Source organism: Bos taurus, chromosome 22 (genome assembly GCF_002263795.3).
Source record: "Bos taurus isolate L1 Dominette 01449 registration number 42190680 breed Hereford chromosome 22, ARS-UCD2.0, whole genome shotgun sequence".
NCBI lineage: Eukaryota > Metazoa > Chordata > Mammalia > Artiodactyla > Bovidae > Bos > Bos taurus.
In genome coordinates, this window is record NC_037349.1 from 45,689,928 (window position 1) to 45,707,701 (window position 17,774).

The 17,774-nt window shown below is 45.4% G+C and overlaps 1 long non-coding RNA gene across 2 annotated transcripts in view; it reads right to left on the bottom strand.

The window, feature by feature from the left end:
* LOC112443470 (uncharacterized) overlaps positions 1 to 17,774 on the bottom strand; it is a 126,173-nt gene that overhangs the window by 71,076 nt on the left and 37,323 nt on the right. For both annotated transcript variants that reach the window (XR_003031850.2, XR_009492391.1), the window contains exon 2: positions 17,063 to 17,134. This is a non-coding gene — a long non-coding RNA (uncharacterized lncRNA). The remainder of the gene's footprint in view (positions 1 to 17,062; positions 17,135 to 17,774) is intronic.

Sequence of the window (17,774 nt, forward strand, 5' to 3'; positions counted from 1 at the left end):
TGGAAAAGTTAGTTTTTGGAGCGAGCACTCTTCCTGGTTTGTAGACTGCTGCCTTTTTGTTGACACATGGCCTGTCCTCTGTGCGTGCATGCAGAGAGATAGAGAGAGAGGGGAGTACGGGAGCGGGGAGCGAGTGTGAGGGAAGGAGAGAGAGGAAGCTCTAGTGTCTCCTCTTATAAGAGTACTGATCCTACTAGGTAAAGGGCCTACCCTTATGACCTCATTTAACCTCAGTTACTTTCTTAGAGGTCTCATCCCCAAATATGTCCACTTGGGGCGGGGGGGAGTTAGGGCTTCAACATATGAATTTGTAGGGGACAGAAATATTAGGTCCATCACATTCCAAAGGGGTCTTAGAGGTTATTTAGAGAAGATCATTTTGCATACTGGGTGTCTCCAGTGGTGGTACATTAACTTTGCTAATAACCTTACAGACGATCAAGGCATTTTGTGGCAGAGATTAGCCATTGATTAGCTATAGGGAGTTAATAATCTAATGACATCTAATTACGTTCAGTGGATAGGGCCCAAGCCCTGGGACCAGGGTCAGTGTTCTGCTTCTGTCTCTGCTCATGCTGGACGCAAAGGCCAGAGATAATAACCACTGTGTATTCCAAAGTCTTCTGGCAGAGTCCTAATGTCATATAATTTTCTTCTTTGTAGTAAATATAACTCCTGATGAGTTTACCTGAATGGGATTTAATTTGTACATCTTTGTAAGAACTTCTGTGAAAAGAATCAGACCAGAAAAGTTCAAAGTTCATTTTGTCGTTTTCTGTTCTTTGCTTGAGAGACACTCCCTGTGTGTACAAAAGTGTGTCACTATATTTATGGGACCCTTTTGAATTGAGCTAGGTTTTCGTAGGTTTAGAAGACTACTGGAAATTTTTTCCTTTTCTAATCTCTCATGTAGGTATCTTTCTGCCAAATGGATCGTTGTGGGTCTATGGAATTAGAGGTGTGGTTATTGCCTTACTGAGTTTTATTATCTCTTCCCAGAGCTTCCCATCCAAGTACAACATCCATGCTTTTCATGGAGGCAGCAACCTCACCTGGAGGTGCCTGAGTTCTTACTGATGGGCCAGCACTGGTCCTGAGGAGTCAGTCCAGTGGGTCCGCATCACAGGGATTTAGGAATTTAGGATGAAATTAAAATTTTGCAAGCGTTATATTTCAGAACTGAAAGAATGTAAAAGCCCTGTAGGAAAGAGATTCGCCAGTTCCCTCCCTGACCAGGAATGTCTGGCAAAGTAGATTCTGATGGGGCCGCCTGTAAATGTTTCTTCACAGCAGAGTTGAAGATGATTATCCTGATACCCAGTCATGAGTTCTGAGAGGATAACCCTTTTCTTCTGGGTGAGCCCATGTTTTCCATACCTCGGAGGTCTTGGTGTCATGAAGGGAGAGGCCATCTGATGGTCAAATTTCCTAGGGAGTGGGCTGTCGTAGGTCCAGATGCTGCGTGGTCCGTTCCCACTTGGCTTTATAAGGAAGGAGCAAAGCTGGAGGGAAGCCTAGGAAGGAGCCCTTGATTGGGGTCCTGTCCCTGACCTTCTGCCCCACCCTCACCTATTGCACAAAATGGAATAAAGAGATGTGAGAGGTGATTTGAAGTGATCAAATCCAAGTCAAACCAAACTAAACAAATTAGGGTTTTATAACTGAAAGTTATGAAAGTAACTGAAAAGTTCACAATCGATGGTACTATTAGAGGACCCTAAATCAATTACCACACGTATATGAGTTGTTATGGGCTTCCTTTGTGGCTCAGTGGTAAAGAATTCACATGCCGTTGCAGGAGATGCAAGAGGCAAAAAACGCAGATTTGATCCCTGGGTTGGGAAGATCCCCTGGAGAAGGAAATGGCAACCCACTTCAGTAATCTTGCCTAGGAAAATCCCATAGACAAAGGAGCCTGGCGGGCTACAGCCCATGGGTCTTCAAAGAGTCAGACACGACTGAGCAACTAACAACAGCAATCCAGAGTTGCGACGAATCTGTCTCTCTCCAACTCTTGGCTCCGCCCTCCTTTCTGTTGTCTTCAGGCCCTGGTGGGCTTTTCCCACATGGAAGCAAGATGGGTATCAACCACTCTGGCCCTCATCCTACCAACTCAGCAACCCCAACAAAAAGATAAACCACCTTTCCCAATAATCCCAGCAAACACCTCAAGGCTCACTCTTGTTAACTTAACTTGGGTCTTCTTTCCACTCACAGAAGTGAGGGCTGGAGTCGCCCTTATTTAATCCACATGGTCTGAGAGAGGAGAGGAAGTGCAATTTCACAAGTGGAGATTTGGGTGTTGTATCCAGAAAAAGAGGGAATGAAAAAAACCTTCTCATACATATGGACAAATGCTTTAAGAAACCAGGGTGAAAGTGGAATTTTAAGCAATCTCAAGTCTGGAAGATTAAAACTGGTAAAATATTATATCTGTGGTAAATGTTTGCATTATAGGACAACTCATTACCCTTAAATAGGATTGCCCCAGGACAATAATAAAGTGCCTACTTATGAATCTGTAGACTTCAAGATTATAGTTGAGGAGGGCACACACCCACAAACAAAAATATAGCTAAAGCATTAAAAGATGTTGAATTAATACAAATTTGTGAGGGGAAAAAAAACATGCTTTAGTCAACGAATGAGAATGCAGAGTTTTACTTACTAGGGTCAAGTTTACATGCACTAAAAAATCCTCCGTTGAGACTTCATCAACTTCTATAATTGGAGTACAAAAGTTAAGTGTTTTAGTTGGGAGAAAAGGAAAAGAGCAGAGTTTTCCAACTGCATGTCTGCTCAGCTGGTCAGGGACATAGGAGAGAGGGCTGATCAAAGCACACATCAGCAATGTTCTCTCTCAGGCCTGGGGAGCTACTACTGGCAGGCGGGGTGGGTCCTTTCATGGGTGATCCATACATAGTAGCATCTGAAACGGGGCTTTGCCCCTTAGTCACTCTTGCCTCTCGAGGGTGTCATGAGAACACATCTGAGATCAGGACCTGGACACCACGTGGGGGAGGAGATGGCTTCATTTCACTATCTTTGAAACTGTCACCAGAAATCCAGACATAGGATATTGAAGATCTCTTTTTTAAAAAGCTGAAAGAATCGATTCCTGGGATGTTGGCTAGCTCTTCCTCCATGGGGCTTGAGGTCACTAGCCCATGTAATATAAGAGCGTGATTGATTGCCATGGCATCATATATAATAATAATAAAAGACGTGTTACTGATACCCTGATACCGTCAGAGCTATTTTTATCTTGTTCTTCCCTTATTTTTCATCTGTATCAGTGTGGTTTATGTAAACCTGACACATTTGTGTATGTGAAACAGATGCAGGGCAAAGCACAGTCGTGTCTGTTTGAACCATATTTTTTTAATCATAGACATGATTTATGAAAATGTTCTAGGCATATGAGTTTTTTCTTTCTCTCTCAAACAAAATGCACAGTAATTATAAATCTAACATTCAATTTTTCTGGGACTTGAAGAGCTAGAAGTAAAGTTTTAAAGTTGCTTTGCCTAATCTGTCTTCATTAGGTGTTGTAAGAGAAACTGCATGAGTTTCTGCAGATGCAAATTAGAATTTGAGAAAAGATTTTTGCTCTTCAAATGCATGATATGAAATGGCTTCTCAACCACATGGAGCCACATCCCCTAAACACTCTCCACCACTGAGGGACGGGGTGCGGTTTCCCCTGCCGTCTCTCCGTGAATGGCAGAAAGGACCTTTCCCAACCTCCACCTCCGATGGAGCAACTCACAGTGTTTCCACGAGAGAGATTATTAACCCAAGTTTTACCACGGCAAACGGCCCATCGCCTCTCAGATTTCTCGTACCTACAACCTAGAAGTCTTCTCCTTCACCCTCATGTCCAATCCATGACCAATCCATGACCGTGGGTTGCATAGAGTTTATCTCCTTAATGCTTTTTTAGAATCTATCTGCTCCTCTACACCACACATCCTAGAGACCAAAGCATCACCACCTTCCTCCTGGCCATAAAATCGCCCTTAAATAACCTCCATTTTGAAATCCATTCTTGCCTTCTTCAGCTCGAACCTTTTCTTCCACAGCCAGACCTACAGCTGGAGTAAAGGGCTACCTGCCAGGAGCTGTGGTCTTCAGCAGAATGACTGACTGACTGATGAATAATGAATAAATACCCCAATCTCTCTCTCTCTCCTTTCCCGTTTCCACATCCTCTGGCACCTTCCACTGACTGATCCCAACTCAGATGTAGACCGCAGCAAGGCCCAGCGGATGAACTTGGCAGAGGTCAGGCTTCCTGGGGTACAGAGCAGAAAGAGCGGGATGGGAAGGGCAGAGAGTGAATTCAGAGGCACAGAGAAATCAACCCCCACACAGCTCCGTGGCTTAACATCCTTCCAATGGCACCCCACTGTGCTCAGATGCCTGCTACCCCATTCAAATAGTCAGAAGTCAAAGTGTTAGAATTAAAGAAAAAAAGAATTGTACTTTTCTTACTTTTTTCTAGCTATAGTAAGAAGCTGATGCCAAGACCTGTTTTATGAGAAGATTTTCTGAGATTAGCACATTGTTCAAATGGACGCTGTTAAATTAATGTTATTTAAAGAGCTTGTAGGTGGTCTCTGCAGTCTTGTTTATGTAGCTACTTTCTCGTAACTTCCCACATTTCTTCCATTATGGCCTGTGCGAAATGCAAATGACACACCAGTCCCATCGGAATGATCCTGATTCTGAGTTCCTTTCCATGAACAGAGCTGCCTTGTCCCTGGGATTCATGCAAAGATGAATCAAGTCTGTTCACACAAAACCAACATGTGCAATAGCTTGTTCTAGCATACTTGTTAGCCCTTACAAAAAGGTAGATGTTTGCAATAGTAGCTCTAAACTAATAAGAGCCAAAGGAGACATCACTTAAATGCACATTTTAAAGAAAACAGTGATCTGTTTCTGTCATTTATTTGATACCATGGCTTTGCTCTTTGTCTTCCTTTTACCCACCTTTCCTGCCCTTTCTTTTGCCTTGAATCCTCCATGCTTTTTTTCATTCTTTAACATATTCTCCCTTTTTCTAGAATTTTTCATCTTTTACTAAGAATAGCATCTTATTCCTTTTAAAATTAATTTTTAATATAGAGAAATGTAATGAAAAATTACCCATGGTTCCAGCCCTTGCCATTAACTACTATTAACAAACAGCATACTGCCTCCAGTCTTTTTTCTACAAAGAGAACCCCTACTGTCTCATTTAGCAAAGAGCCCAGTAGTACCTAATGTGTGTTGTTTGGGGGCCACTGCAGGCAATGGGCAGAAAGAGTTGCATCTTACTATCTTGTAATACTTAGAGGCATGTACCTCTAGGAATATGCCTTGCAATGCAAAGGACGCGTCTTTGATCCCTGGTCAGGGAACTAAGACTCCACATGCCACGGAGCAACTAAGCCTGTGTGCTGTAGCTGCTAAGCTTGCGGGCCACACCTAGAGAGTCCGTGCACCGCCACGAAAGAAGAGGCGCAAGGAAGAACCCATGTGCTGCAGCTAGGACTGGACGCAGTCATATAAATATATTGTTTTTTAAAAAAGAATACTTAGAAAATCGTACTAGGTCATCTCTGTGGGACATGCAAACTAGGTAACAGAGATGTTTTGCAACCTATTAACCTTTCCATTTTTCTTCAAAAAATTGAAAAGCTGCATTGAAGACTGAAGAAGCTGAAAGGTGGAAATAGGGAGAAATATCCTTTGAAGAGAGTTGTGAGCATGCTGTACTTCTTACCTTAGCCCCAGTCCCCATCCACTGTGTGTGCGGGTTGCTTCCTCTTAACCCCAAGGCACAGAGTGAGGTTTCAAGCTCATCCTTCAAGGAAGCAGACAGACTTCCTGGAAACTCTGGGGCTATGGAGACTATGCTGGGCCATTGCCTGAAAGGCATGGGAGAGGGTGACTTCTCTGGGCACAGCCCACACTTCCAGAATGTTTCCTCCGGACCACAAGCCAGCCACATAGGAGAGTCCCAGTCTGGAGGGTGTCATGAGGGACAATGAATGGAGTGAACCTCACCAGGGGAAAGTGGGGAGCAGCCCGTGGGGAGCTTTTGATCCATATAAAGGGCTTGGAGAGGAGAGATCTCCAGTGATGAAGTGTCAGATGAGCCAGACTCCCCTGCAACCCAACATCAGGCATGGCCAGAGAAAACCAACATCAAGTTACAGTAGGGTTGATCCAGAAGGATCTTTCCTACCTTTTAACTCTCCCAGGCCTCGAGGAGTCAGAAACACAGCGACCAGGGCCAAAAAGATGAGAAAGATGGGGAAATGAAGAAAAATCTGCGTGCCTCTTTCTCCATTAGAGGTCTCAACTTGAGGCCACCTGAGCTGGGAAGAGCCAAAACTTTACCTTGAAGTGGAATTTTGACTATTACATGAAACTGTACATTATTTCTCAAAATGACACAATTTCTGAGACCATCTCTAGACTTTTTTCCAAGAGTGGGAAAGAGTTGCCCCCAAAAATGGGTTTGAATGGGCAAATGGGAGGAAAACAGTGTTGTATGTTGCCATCTAATTGAGTAGCAAGTCTTTATGACTTAGAGGCCAAGTCTAAGTAGGAGACTCAGGTTCTATCCCTGGGTCAGGAGGATCCCCTGGAGAAGGAAATGGCAACCCACTCCAGTATTTTTGCCTGGGAAATCCCATGGACAGAGGAGCCTGGCAGGCTATAGTCCAGGGGGTCGCAAAAGAGTCAGACGTGACTTAGCGATGAAACAACACAGCATATCTACCTGCCTTTAAAAATTACAGAAATGATATGCAAACTTGCCACCTTCAAACAAATGTAAACATTGTTCTTAAACCCAGTGCCCCATTTGATTTCCGCCTGTCTTCACCACCCGTAACCTTTATATTCATATAAAGCATTTACCTATGTAAAGCTTTCTTCTTTCTTTTCTCTTATCTCCTATCGTTTGATCCTTGTGGCGACTCCTTGCAGGAACAGAGTGGAGCGCCAACTCCGCTTTATCGGGGGTAAGGCTGGGGCTCACGGATTCACAGATGTGTGCACACCTGCTTGGCGGCAGCCAGAGCTCTGGCCTCAGGCTGCGCCGCAGTCCTAAGCAGGGACTGGTTAAGTAGCCCTTCCCCTGAGGACATCAAGCTTTGTCTTCTCCTCTTTCCTCCCCTTCTCCCTGTAACTCACCCTTTGGAAGGGAATCTTGGTTTGCGTCCTTGGTGTGCTGCCCCGCTCTGCTGCCCCTGCATACCTTTCCTGTTAATGGAAGGCCTGGCACCCCTACACCTTAGTCATGCCCAATTCATCTTACTTGACGGGTCAGCCAAGCCAGTGTTTACTCAGGCCTGATGCCACTGGGCAGAGTCTTTTACAACACCAACAGTGACGGCCAATGAGGAGGCTTGCTTAGTTCAAGTTCATTGCCTTTTGGCATTGGTACCCGATGCCTTTGGGACAGATCCATGGCATTCCTTCATGAGGTACAATGACCATCTCTTGGGCAGTTTGGGAGCCCCCTGGTGTCATTTCGTTTGGTACTTAAGGCTGGAAGCCACCCCTGGGCTTCTCTCAAGGTTGGGAATCATCGCCTTGTAGCTCAGAGTGGGCGATGCTTCATTAAACAGCCAACTCTGCACGGTTCTTTATAAGAGGGAGACTGTAACATGCATGCTGGAAGGATACAGGGGAAAGCTTTTCAGATGGTTACCTTCCTTTCTGGCCTTTTAAAATTCAACTTAAAATTCTAATCAGTTGAGGAAATGCCATGTCCATTGTTTGGGTCATCATAAAACATTATGGAAACCAAGGTATCATTTGGGATTCTCTGGAGGAAAATGAGAACAGGGATTCCCCCAGCTCTAGTGTCCCATCCAGGCCACGCTTTGGTTGAATTCATTTCCCTCATCCATATGCCCAATTTATTTTTTTAAACTCCAAATCTGAATTTCCCCTTTACTAACTAGCCATGATTTGTGATTGGGGTGTCAAAGGACTATCAGAATACTGCTGTGGTTACAAGCATAGCTTTGGAATCAGTCCTGAGTCTGAAGTTCGGATTAACTACTTTCTGTAAGCGAGAACTTGGCCAAGATTATTAGTTACTGGCTCTGCTGAGCCTCCGTGTTTTACCTGTGCTGTGGTTTTCAGTGTGAGCCCTGGACTAGCAGCTTCGACATCACTGAGGAATCTGTTAGGGATATGCCCTTTTCCAGCAGGCTACCCCTGGAACTCAACTGAATCAAAAACTCCAGAGGTGGGACTAGCATGTTGAAATCACCCTTCTCAGTGGTCTACCTGGGCCGAAGCTCGAGACCTCCCCCTGCTCTGTATAGTAGAGTGAAGGTCTTGCCTTCATTGGGTGAGTTTGTGATTTCATGAGGGGACAAGCCGTGCTGGTCAGCGGTCTGCCCTGCCTCCTCTGCCCCGGGGCACAGAGATCTGAGCAATGTGTGTCAGTGGGTGAGCACACAAAAGGGAAGCGAGGTTTAGCCACATCTTTGCGGCACTGCTGTGCTGGTATCTGTATAAGTGGCTGGGAGACAGTCTCTCTGGTCCTGAGGGAGCTCTAATAGGGAAAGGCGTCAGTGCAAGGATGCTCAATGAGCACAGAAGATGCTTGGTGAGGTGGAGCCCTTGAGGGACATGGGCAGGCACCGCAGCAAATCTTCACGTCCACACTCAGGTCTTAAAATAACCCTGACGTCGTCTGAATGCGGCTGAAGGCTTCCGGCCCCTCACAAGCTGCTCATCTTGCCGACATCTGGGGGAACTATCTTGTTTCTTTGTTCTCAGTCTCTCTGAACTTGGTTTGCTGGTGGTATTGGCAGGATCTTCTCATTAGGAGAAGGGTAGGGGAAAAGTCTCCAGTTGGCCCGACTCTCCAAGTATCACACGTTTGCTCCTCTGCCGTGCGGGACACTCCAGCCCTGTGCACATAGTTTCTGCATGACCATGGTTCTCTCCAGCAGCACGGTGAACCGCCCCCCTCAGTCACGCTGAGCCCAGGCTTTTCAGCTCCTTTGTAGAGGCATGTGCCCAGGAGGGCAGGGAAGCCTGGCAATGTCTGCTGAAGTTAACAGCGCCCTGCCTGGAAGGCACTGGAACGGGGCCCTCCCAGGTGGCTGCGGAATCCCCGGTCTCCCAGGTAAATGTGAGAGCACAGAGGGAGGAACACGTCAGGCGATGCTGACAAGGCAGGGTGCCAGCCTTCTGGCTCTGGTTGTGATGTGCGGCAGCCTCCTGCCTGGCCTGTGGTCAACACCAGATCTCTGCTCCATGCAGATCAAAAAGTAGTCACGAGGAGCCATGCCTTTTCACTGGAGTCATCCTCTGCTTCATCTAAGCACTTCACATTCCGAGAAAGAAAATGCACGTTCTCTGAAAACCTTTCCCGGCCCCATGAGGATCCAAAAAGCAGAGTGGGAAAAGAACAGGGACTGTTGGACACTGACGTCTCAGCAGACTTCCCTTTAGAAGTGCAACACCCGCGGGGCGGCAGGTAGAGACCCAGGCACAGGGCGCCTTCCCCGGGTGAAACCCAGATCCCTGCCAGTTTCTCCTCATATTGTTTCCTCAGCTTTGGTCACCCGGGGCTCTCTAATCTCTGTATTGGGATTCCACTGGGACTGTTTCTCATGTATTATTATTGCTAAATTTGTTGTGGGAAGAATGGATAATGACTGTTATCCTCGAAAGGAAACTCACAATGCAGGTATGGGTTCATTTACACCTCAGCTCAAGCACTGTCCATCCATGTGGAAGATTCAGGGGAGAGAGGCATGTACATTAGAAAAAAAACACAACTGAATCTAAATAATGTGAGCCCCACACTTCCTCCATGAGGTTGCTCAGTGTCAGCTACAGGGTGAGCAAGGTGCTGGTGTTGGCAAGGGTGGTGGAGAAACACACCCCAAACGTGGTTCATGAACAGAGTTACCACTAGTTTAAAAGGAATAAGGGCCCCAGATCTGTGTTCAAGGACCTGCCGATTCCCTAGGTCTCCTTCTCTCTTGCCGACTGCTGCTCCTGCCATACTCAGTGGGGCACAATGGTGCTCATTTTTCCACTAGAAAGAAATAGGACAAAATTTTAACTACAAGTGGGAAAATGTGACCAAGGGCAGATTAATGCATGTTTGATTAATTGCGCATCTTCCCCACAGTGAAACCCTGACTAATGAAGAACACACCAAGTCCTACAGGCCAGAGGGAAGGGCACCTCAGTGCTCAGGATTTTATCATCACAACTCACTTGACTGCTTTACCCCTCATCCCTGCACTGGTACTACACATTCACCTCTGAGCGGAGAGTTCCGAGGAATTCAGGCTTAAATGCACTGCCGTCATTCTTGCTTGTTGGTCTCTGTGGAGAGAGACATTTGCAGTCAAGTCACACTAAGCCTGGACTCTGAGGAAGCATGAGGGGTGCACATGCAGGAGGATGGCAGGATGGAAACCACGGGACAGGAGGAAAAGACCCTGCAGGCGGAGGGAATGGAACGGACTGGGTTTGGAGGTGGGCATGGGGTCCACTGGAGAAGGGAATGGCAAACCACTTCAGTATTCATGCCTTGAGAACCCCATGAACAGTATGAAAAGGCAAAATGATAGGATACTGAAAGAGGAACTCCCCAGGTCAGTAGGTGCCCAATATGATACTGGAGATCAGTGGAGAAATAACTCAAGAAAGAATGAAGGGATGGAGCCAAAGCAAAAATAATACCCAGCTGTGGATGTGACTGGTGATGGAAGCAAGGTCCGATGCTGTAAAGAGCAATACTGCATAGGAACCTGGAATGTTAGGTCCATGAATCAAGGCAAATTGGAAGTGGTCAAACAGGAGATGGCAAGAGTGAACGTTGACATTCTAGGAATCAGCGAACTGAAATGGACTGGGGTGGGTAAATTTAACTCAGATGACCATTATATCTACTACTGTGGGCAGGAATCCCTTAGAAGAAATGGAGTAGCCATCATGGTCAACAAAAGAGTCCAAAATGCAGTACTTGGATGCAATCTCAAAAACAACAGAATGATCTCTGTTCATTTCCAAGGCAAACCATTCAATATCACAGTAATCTAAGTCTATGCCCCAACCAGTAATGCTGAAGAAGCTGAAGTTGAACGGTTCTATGAAGACCTACAAGACCTTTTAGAACTAACACCCCAAAAAGATGTCTTTTTAATTATAGCAGACTGGAATGCAAAAGTAGGAAGTCAAGAAAAACCTGGAGTAACAGGCAAATTTGGCCTTGGAATATGGAATGAAGCAGGGCAAAGACTAATAGAGTTTTGCCAGGAAAATGCACTGGTCATAACAAACACCCTCTTCCAACAACACAAGAGAAGACTCTATACATGGACATCACCAGATGGTCAACACCGAAATCAGATTGATTATATTCTTTGCAGCCAAAGATGGAGAAGCTCTATATAGTCAGCAAAAACAAGACCAGGAGCTGACTGTGGCTCAGACCATGAACTCCTTATTGCCAAATTCAGACTTAAATTGAAGAAAGTAGGGAAAACCAGTAGACCATTCAGGTATGACCTAAATCAAATCCCTTATGATTATACAGTGGAAGTGAGAAATAGATTTAAGGGCCTAGATCTGATAGATAGAGTGCCTGATGAGCTATGGAATGAGGTTCGTGACATTGTACAGGAGACAGGGATCAAGACCATCCCGATGGAAAAGAAATGCAAAAAAGCAAAATGGCTGTCTGAGGAGGCCTTACAAATAGCTGTGAAAAGAAGAGAAGCAAAAAGCAAAGGAGAAAAGGAAAGATATAAACATCTGAATACAGAGTTCCAAAGAATAGCAAGGAGAGATAAGAAAGCCTTCTTCAGCGATCAATGCAAAGAAATAGAGGAAAACAACAGAATGGGAAAGACTAGAGATCTCTTCAAGAAAATTAGAGATACCAAAGGAACATCTCATGCAAAGATGGGCTCGATAAAGGACAGAAATGGCATGGACCTAACAGAAGCAGAAGATATTAAGAAGAGGTGGCAAGAATACACAGAAGAACTGTACAAAAAAGATCTTCACGACCCAGATAATCACGATGGTGTGATCACTGACCTAGAGCCAGGCATCCTGGAATGTGAACTCAAGTGGGCCTTAGAAAGCATCACTACGAACAAAGCTAGTGGAGGTGATGGAATTCCAGTTGAGCTATTCCAAATCCTGAAAGATGATGCTGTGAAAGTGCTGCACTCAATAGGCTAGCAAATTTGGAAAACTCAGCAGTGGCCACAGGACTGGAAAAGGTCAGTTTTCATTCCAATCCCAAAGAAAGGCAATGCCAAAGAATGCTCAAACTACCACACAATTGCACTCATCTCACATGCTAGTAAAGTAATGCTCAAAATTCTCCAAGCCAGGCTTCAGCAATACGTGAACTGCGAACTTCCAGATGTTCAAGCTGGTTTTAGAAAAGGCAGAGGAACCAGAGATCAAATTGCCAACATCTGCTGGATCATGGAAAAAGCAAGAGTTCCAGAAAAACATCTATTTCTGCTATATTGACTACGCCAAAGCCTTTGACTGTGTGGATCACAATAAACTGTGGAAAATTCTGAAAGAGATGGGAATACCAGACCACCTGACATGCCTCTTGAGAAACCTGTATGCAGGTCAGGAAACAACAGTTAGAACTGGACATGGAACAACAGACTGGTTCCAAATAGGAAAAGGAGTACGTCAAGGCTGTATATTGTCACCCTGTTTATTTAACTTATATGCAGAGTACATCATGAGAAACGCTGGGCTGGAAAAAGCACAAGCTGGAATCAAGATTGCTGGGAGAAATATCAATAACCTCAGATATGCAGATGACACCACTCTTATGTCAGAAAGTGAAGAGGAACTAAAAAGCCTCTTGATGAAAGTGAAAGAGGAGAGTGAAAAAGTTGGCTTAAAGTTCAACATTCAGAAAACGAAGATCAAGGCATCCGGTCCCATCACTTCATGGGAAATAGATGGGGAAACAGTGGAAACAGTGTCAGACTTTATTTTTGGGGGGTCCAAAATCACTGCAGATGGTAATTGCAGCCATGAAATTAAAAGACACTTACTCCTTGGAAGGAAAGTTATGACCAACCTAGATAGCATATTCAAAAGGAGAGACGTTACTTTGCCAACAAAGGTCCGTCTAGGCAAGGCTATGGTTTTTCCAGTGGTCATGTATGGATGCGAGAGTTGGACTGTGAAGAAATCTGACCACCAAAGAATTGATGCTTTTGAACTGTGGTGTTGGAGAAGACTCTTGAGAGTCCCTTGGACTGCAAGGAGATCCAACCAGTCCATTCTGAAGGAGATCAGCCCTGGGTGTTCTTTGGAAGGACTGATACAAAAGCTGAAACTCCAATACTTTGGCCACCTCATGCGAAGAGTTGACTCATTGGAAAAGACCCTGATGCTGGGAGGGATTGGAGGGCAGGTGGAGAAGGGGATGACAGAGGTTGAGATGGCTAGATGGCATCACCAACTTGATGGACATGAGTTTGAGTAAACTTCGGGAGTTAGTGATGGACAGGGAGGCCTGGCGTGCTGCAATTCATGGGGTTGCAAAGAGTCAGACACGATTGAGCTGAACTGAACTGTGGGTAGGAGGTGCTTGGGGGAGTCCTGGGGGCTGGACTAGGGATGTCAGGAGGCAGGCAGCGGTGCAAACATGGCAGGCTGGGAAGCTGCCATTTCATTGACTTTGCAAAGGACAGCCTTAGAGGGTTCCTGAGCCTGCGAAGATAGGATCGCATCTGTGTTTTGGGAATGAAAGCCCGTGTTGAATGTGGAAGGTGAACTGAGAGAAAGTGCGGCAGGCAGCTGACCAGCCATTCAGAGGGCCCGAAACACTCTAGACAAAGCTCTCTTGACAGCAGTGGAGACAGGGGTGGATGCACAAGCTGATGTGAGGTCACTGTAGGGCAAGAGGTTTTGGTTGGGGGTGAAGAATAAGTTGCTGATGATCACGCCAAGGTCAAGGGCCTCTGTTTGTCCATCGCAAGCCGTGCTTTGTGAGGAACGGTTCCTGAGGGCCTTGAAGCCCTGCAGGCCTTCCCGGTAACCTCCCCCTGAAGGTCGTGGGCGGTGAGACATCTGAGGGATGAGGCAAGCTTGCACATCGGATTTTTCACCTGGGCCCAACCCGAGGTCTGCTACCTTCCGTGGGAGGGAGGCACTGGAAGCTTTGGAGAAGTAGCTTCCAGTTCCATCCAGGAGGAGATTTCTGAGTTACTCTGACTCATACATGGAGTCCTGGGTCCTGCCCAAAGAGGAGCAGGCTGCTGCGAGAGCCATGTCCTGACCAAGGTGGGTTCTCATCCGTAATGAGACAAGCTCCTCATTCACTGCATTACTGACCACTTCTTGCTTTAAGTGCTGCTTAATAAACATAAATGCCTTTAATCCACATTCTAACATTTTATCACCACTTTGGCGATGATGAAATGGGCTCATTGGACATCCTAAAACTGTTTTCCTCTCATTTTGCTCTCAAATTTTGATAAAAATAAATCAATTGGTTTTCTGGTCTATTAGTGTTTGCCACTTGATGTGTCTCTCTCTTTGTAATCTGAGCCACTCTTTTCTTCTCTGACAACTGTCAGGTTCTTTGGAGTGCCTCAGCGTCAGCCCTTTTTCACTTACTGATGTGGATACCTGATGGAGCCTTTCAACTGGAAACTCACGTTGCTCAATTCTGTTCACATCACTTAGTCGCCCTCATCAGATACCTTGCTCTAGTGCTTCTGCAGGTTTATGACTTTGGATCTTTGACTGCCACTGTGAAAGGGTTTGGGTGGGAAGGAGGGCATGGAAATAAATGAGCGTGTGCTCAAGTCCTTGTGTTTAAAAAGAGCTATTTTAAGTAGTTAAGTATTTTGAGCTATTTTAAGTATTTTTCAAAAACTCCATCAGAAACTGAGGCTCACATTACTCATTATTAGAGAAATGCAAGTCAAAACTACAATGAGACATTACCTCACACCAGTCAGCATGGCCATCATCAAAAAGTCTACAAACAAACAAACAAAAAGTCTACAAACAATAAACACTGGAGAGGATGTGGAAAGAAGGGACCCTCCTATACCATTGATAGGAATGTAAATTGGAACAGCCTCTATGGAGAATGCTATGGAAGTTCCTTAAAAAACTAAAAACAGAGTTACCATATGTTCTAGCAGTCCCACTTGTGGGCATGTGTCCAGTGAAAACCGTAACTCACAGTGGCTAGGACTCTGCACTCCCCAAGCAGGGGGCCCAGGGTTTGATACCTGGTCAGGAAACTAGATCCAACGTGCAACATCTACGGATTCTGCATGCTGCAACTAAGACCCAGGACAGCCAAACAAACGAAACCAGACACTTGCACCCCTATGTTCATTTCACCACTGTTTACGACAGCCAAGATGTGGAAGCTACCTAAGTGTCCATCAACAGATGAATGGATAAAGACCACACACACACAATGGAGAGCTACTCAGTCATATAAAAGAACGAAATACTTCCCTTTGCAGCAACACGGATGGACCTGCAGATTATCATATAAGTGAAGTAATTCAGACAGAAAAAGACAAATATCACACGATATCACTCATATGTGGCATCTAAAAAAATCAAAATCATACAAATGAACTTATTTATAAAACAGAAACAGACCCATAGAAATCGAAAACAAACTTACGGTTACCAAAGAGGAAATGTGGTGGGGAAGGATAAATTAGGAGTTTGGGATTAACACGTGCACACTTCTATAAATAAAATTGATAACCAACAAGGACCTACTGTGTAGCACAGGGAGCACTACTCAGTATTCTGTAATACCTACATGGGAAAAGAATCCGAAAAAGAATGGAAGAAAAAAAAAAGAAAGAAACTGTTGGTTGTCCAGCCTAATACCAAATAGGCTAACTGGAAATAATAGGCTAATTAGCATCACCTAGTATCTAGAATTGGAGAAGGCAATGGCACCCCACTCCAGTACTCTTGCCTAGAAAATCCCATGGATGGAGGAGCCTGGAAGGCTGCGGTCCATGGGGTCGCTGAGGGTCGGACATGACTGAGCGACTTCACTTTCACTTTTCCCTTTCATGCATTGGAGAAAGAAAGGGCAACCCACTCCAGTGTTCTTGCCTGGAGAATCCCAGGGACGGGGGAGCCGGTGAGCTGCCATCTATGGGGTCACACAGAGTCGGACACAACTGAAGTGACTTAGCAGCAGCAGTAGCAGTATCTAGAATAATGCCTGGAACCTAAAAAGTACTCAACAAATACGTGGAGAATACATACTGTAGAACTTTGATGCTGCTCTTTAATCGCTGTGTGTGTGCACGGCTGGGGCAATGAGTATGGTGAGAAAGTAGGGTCTTACAGTACAAGGACACCTGGGCTCCACCCTTGACCCTACACAAGCCAAGCAAGTGAGTCTGAGGCTCACCTTCCTCCTCCACAAGGTGAGACTAACATGACAAGCAGAAGTCCAGTGAAGATTAGACTTCATGATACTGATAATTTTAATACTAATTAACAGCTACTAGTTCTCATGCCTTTCCAAGTACTTCCTGTGTATTCTCTTAACGATTCCACACAACAGCCCTATGAGGTGGGCAATACTCACATCTCATTTTACAGATAAGAACAGGAGCTTCAGAGAAGTGAGGTTATTCACCCTACGTGCCCCACTCCAGAGTGAGGAAAGCAGGTTCAGATTCACACTCAAGTCTATGGTATTTACGACAGAGCCTCAGACGTGCTGGCTATTATCATTGTGTTCAGTAAAACTGAGAAACAATGTCCTGATTAACAATATCTTTTTTTCCCTGGTACTCATAATCTATGAAAACAAGGTACTGATAGAGAAGGATTAAAAGGATCCGCTGGTGGTAAAAAGCAAAGTGGCCCCTTAGAGAGGTTACGCACACACATGTCTTTTAGCACTAACATTCTGCTGTTTAAAGGTCCTTCCTCTCCCCAGCAGTTTTCAAACTATAGAAACCCAACTCAACGGTTTTCCAAGAGCTCAAAAGATAGCTTGAGGACTCAGATTTTCTCTCACCTCTGATGTTCCCATTGATTCCATTTGGATTCCACAAGATGACTGCCAGCAGCCTCAGGCTTAGACCAGCTCCTGTGGAAACAAGGCCTCTTTTCAGGAATTCTCACAAAAATTTTGGAGTCGAAGCTCTCACTGCATCTGATGATCCCACTCCCAGAGCCTTGGTTGGAAGTCTGTCTACATGACATTATGTACACTTGAAAGAGAGAACAAGATGGTTTCTCCCCAAACAATTCAACTGCTGAGTTGAGGAGATGGAGAAAGGGATGGTGAACAGTAAAAACAGATGCTCCTGTGAGGCGATCCGCGAGGTGGGGCTCAGAGCTGGGGCACTGAAGCAAGACGGAGGGACTCAGTGGGCCTCAGACCCCTCAGTTAAGATCCACAGGCTCATATAGCTTTCCGTGCGGGGTGGGGGGCACCATGCGTGATGCAGAGTCTGGATGAGCAGCCCACGGTGTGAAACGCCCAAGTCCCATTTCAACTAGAGCAGATATGTCCAGATAGGATCCAGTGCCTTAAATTGTTATTGGTCAGTCTCTTGGCTGCACTTTTTGCAACTGAGGCAGGGAACTCACCTGCTCTTCCCCATCTCCTCGGAGCAAGTCAAGAAAGGCACAGCAAACGTTTGGTGTGTGATTGAGTGAATATACTGGCTACAGGGTGCTTGTGGAGGCTACAGAGAAGAATCCAAGGTTTTCCACTCCACATT